General features: G+C 56.5%; 2 protein-coding genes across 4 annotated transcripts in view; both read left to right on the forward strand.

Moving 5' to 3' along the window:
• LOC113206289 (high affinity cGMP-specific 3',5'-cyclic phosphodiesterase 9A) overlaps positions 1 to 4,163 on the forward strand; it is a 176,708-nt gene that overhangs the window by 167,425 nt on the left and 5,120 nt on the right. The window lies entirely within an intron of this gene.
• LOC113206306 (uncharacterized) overlaps positions 51 to 4,163 on the forward strand; it is a 78,271-nt gene continuing 74,158 nt past the window's right edge. For all 3 annotated transcript variants that reach the window (XM_052268502.1, XM_052268505.1, XM_052268503.1), the window contains exon 1: positions 51 to 459. The gene's annotated coding sequence lies outside the window, so the exon portion shown is untranslated. The remainder of the gene's footprint in view (positions 460 to 4,163) is intronic.

A 4,163-nucleotide genomic window follows, 5' to 3' on the forward strand; every position in this document is an offset into this window, starting at 1 on the left:
GGTGTGGGGGCGCCAGGCGGCGGGGGGGCTGGGCCGGGCGAGTCAGTGCGAGAGCAGCGCGGGCACAGCCAGGGCAGGCGTCCGGAGCCGCGAGCGAGCGCCCGAGCAGCACAGCGCGGACCAGAGCCCCGGGGCGGCCAGGGCGAGCTCTGCCCAGCGTGGCGTGGCGTGCGGGCGCCTCCGACCGGCGCGGCGTGGCGACGACGGGTGTCAGCACCTCGTGCGTGTCTCTGTGTGTGCCTGTGTGGCGGTGCGAGTACGCGGGGGGGATGACGCTGTCGGGGAGTGAGTGTGTGTGCGAGCGCCACCGGATCAGCTGAGGGCGTCTCGTCCCCTCCCCCACGCCGTCCGTCCGTCCGTCCTCCTCCCTCTGGATATACTACTCAAACGGACCGCACCACCTCCCGTCGCCTGGCCGCGCGCAGCGAGCGCGCCGCTGCTGGAGTCTCTGCTGGACAGGTGAGCAGATGCTGGAGGGCTAATTGGCAGAGAGGGGGTGGGGGGTGGGGGAGGAGGCAGCACAGCAGAGGGCGGGGCGTGCGAACCGCACCACCACCGCGTGCACTTGAGCGCGCTCAGCAGCCGTTTGCACTGTGACTGTAATGAAGTGGAAACGCGCACGACACGTAGGTGTCGCGTATCGGACGCATAGGCGGGCGGAGGACACGGACAGGATCAGGACAAGGACCAGGACGTGTGGACAGGACCGGCGCGTTGCCCGTCCCTGCAATAGCGCTGGTACGCGCGTATGTGTAGTGCAACAGCAACCGACGATGAAACAGCGGTGCAGTAGGATCGCATGGCGTATTCGCACAATGACTCGTTTAGCCAAAGAGTGATGAGTGAACCGTGATCACATTTTCGTTGTTTGTAAACTGCATACTGACGTGTATGGGGATCTATAAAACGGAATCACAGTCACCATTTACTTTGGCATGCGGTAGTGGTCACGACCTCTTTGACCGCAAGGTGGTCATGATTGAACCCTGGGCTTTTGTGTTCTTCTGTCAGCTTTCCATGTTCCCCTCGCTGTGAATCTCGTCGAACGAGGCATGATCGAGAAGGTTTACCCGTCATCCGCCCTTACAAGATTACCAAGTTCATCCATTACAAGCTCTCCGAGCGCCTGACGGGTAGGCAACATTCCTGCTTGAAGTGCATGCGTGTGCTGCGGGTTGGCCTACCCCGAGTCCCGCAGGCGCTGAGGCTGAGCTGCCGTAACTTGCCGAATGAATCTGTGAAATATAACGGTGCCCGTACTGCGAACGATCCCTTTTCACGCTGCCCTGCGCCTCTTCTCCTAGGCGCCCCACAGATTCGAGTCACACCGGTGTCCTGCTGGGTGGACGCCTTTTCCGCTCCTTCCTTTTGCCCCAATCGCCTCGCCCACACAGCCTCAGCTCGCCCCCCTCCCCCCTCACAGACGCCGAGGTACCCACCCCGCAATGCGCAGCTTTGTGGCGGCGCGGTGGCGGCGCCGTCCATGCACTGGGGAGGCAGAGAGGGGGTAGGGGGGGGGGGGCTACCCGCGGCGTACTCCAACTCCACCGCGCCGGCAGGAGGAGGGGGAGGGAGTATTTCATAAATATTACGTGTGTTAGTGGCGTGTGTGGCGCGGAGGGGGGCGTTGGCACGAGTGAGTGTAGGTAGGGGGAGTGGTAAAAGGGGTAGGAGGGGGGTCGATGGATGGGGTAGGCAGGTACGTGACGAGGAAGGAGACTGGGTAATTACTTGCACTGGGTATGAGTCACCCGCGCGCGACCTGCCCGTGGTGTTCATTTATTCAACTACGCGTGCGGCGGTAGGGGTAATTTTTTTCCTGGTGGTTGTGCAATCGCCACAAACGCTGGGGGCAGAAAAATAAAAAAAAATAAAATAAGAGGAGATCAGGTAAAGGTATCACCTGTGAAAGGGGATCTCTTCAGTGCGACATGATTGCCGCTGTGGAATCGCTGTGCGCGGAAACGATGTCAAAACGACGACGACATCGTGACCAGGGATCCTAAAATCCGAAACTTACCCGGAAATTTTTTCAAAATCTTGAAACATTTTCAGAAAGGTTTTACAGAAAAAAACTTTTCAGGGAAAAAAACCTCAAACATTTTGAAACGAAATTGTTAAAAATTCTCCCCAAAAATACTAGTTGTGAAAAATTTTAATCCCTAATCGTGACGACGTTGTCGTTTTCGATATCGCTTGGACGTGGCGTCGCGCGGGTGCGGGGGGGATCGATGCGGCCCGCCGCCGGCACGTGCAGTATACATGTATCGTCTTTCCTTTCACGGCCCGCGCCCGGCCCGCGCCCGGCCCGGGGTCCCTTGACCTCGCCGTGCCTTATTTACCGGCGGACGGCGCGGCGCCTATACCGTGTGTCTACCACCCGGCCGGGGCGCGCCGGCCCAGGGAGACACCCATCTGTCGATATGCCCCGCGGTGCCGCGCGCCTATCGCCTCCTTTTGCAAGTCAAGGACACGCGCTGCCCTGCACGATAAAAAAATGACTTTGTTGTTATTGGGATCAGTTGTGTTTGGTAGGCTAAATTCGATGGCTGGAATCGAGAATCCGATGCCCACAACAACCAGGAGTTTCGTTGCCACGACCGGTCACCTATGAACGAATAGAACAAACTTCAGCTTGGTTCTATTCGTTCAAGAGTCCGGTCGTGACAACCAACTCCTGCTTGTGCGTATAGGATTATATCGATTAGCTATCGAATTGAGCCTACCAAACAGAACTGATGGAACTGATCCATACGACAAAGTCTAATTTTTCTTTGTGTTAGACGCGCTGACGGTGACGCGTAGCCAACCAGGTGCCGCTTGAGCTGAAAGAGTTTTTGTGTAAAGTTACACACACCATATTGTTTAAACTTCTCGGGCACTGCGTCGTGAAAAGGCATTGCGGAATTCCAAGCCGACCCCTCATGACTTGAAGCTCAAGCTTACTGTGTGGGGGTCTGTTGCGCCCTGTCGTTTTCGGCAAATGTAAGTGCACAACCGTGAGCTTTATACGGTGAAAACAAAAACTTGCACTGTTTGAACAACTGTTTAAAAAGAAACACAGACCTATACAGATTGAACTGCAGAAGCAGAGCCTCCCCGATATCTTCCGGATGGATGGTCTGCTTGCAATGCGGCCCCTGCATTACGAGAGTTGTGAATTGATTTTTCGTGAATTAAGTTTCGCTTAATAATATTTTGCAGAGATCCATTCCATCTGCCGTGTTCGTGTGCTATATATACATTTGCCCGTGTGCTGGACGTGTGAGAGGAAACATAACGTCACAGCCCTTTTAGCTCAGTTCATACTGTCTGGATTAGAAGCAGTGTGCTGTCCGATCCGGTTGGGTTGGCCGGCGTGTTGTGGCGTTGGACTCGGGCTCCCTTCGTCGCTGTACTGCGTGGGGGGGCCGGGGCGGTACAATGGGCTCACCTGTTCAACAGAGTGCAGCGAGGAGGAAAGCGGAAAGGGGTGAGAGAGAGATGTGATCGTTGGTCAGAGGCAGGTGGGGTGGGGGTGGGGGCAGTTGTGCAGCGCTAAATGATTTGCGAACATGTGAATTTGCTCTCTCTCTCTATCACTCACACAGACGCACACAAGTGTGAGGCTTTCACGGCAAGCGCTTTAAAGCGCCGCTGGGTGCCCTCTAGAGTAATTCTGGACCGATGGCACGCTGGCAGAATTTGATAAATCTGATAATTCTCACTCTCCGCGACAAAAGTGGCTCTCGGTTGCGGCGGGTGCAAGGGGGCAACCCTTTAGCTGTGCTCCTTCCTCTTCATTATCAGCTGCAGCAGCAGCTGCAGCAGCGTCCCAGTGGGAACCATAGGTGACGTTACGGCGTCGAAATGGACGCAGTAGGGGCCATACCCTAAACATGAAAGAACAGTAGCACAGTCCCCCGCAAAAGTCCCCCCCCCCCTCTCTCCCGCCATAACAATAAAAGGCTGAGCGAAGCGCGCGCCGCCGCCAAGCCTGCTGCTTTATTATTGACTGTATCGAGCTGGGGCTGGCCAGGGTGACGACGTACTGCGGGAAAAAGTAGTACGTATGCGTGGCGGATCATACCCTCTGCACTACTGTGTGGATGGCGGTGCGCAAAACTGGCGAGACAAACGCTGTTTGCTTCCAAGAGACCGGCCCCCCGGCCCCCTCCCTCTCT

Source organism: Frankliniella occidentalis, unplaced genomic scaffold (assembly GCF_000697945.3).
Source record: "Frankliniella occidentalis isolate FOCC.00 unplaced genomic scaffold, Focc_3.1 Scaffold71, whole genome shotgun sequence".
NCBI classification, from domain to species: Eukaryota; Metazoa; Arthropoda; class Insecta; order Thysanoptera; family Thripidae; genus Frankliniella; species Frankliniella occidentalis.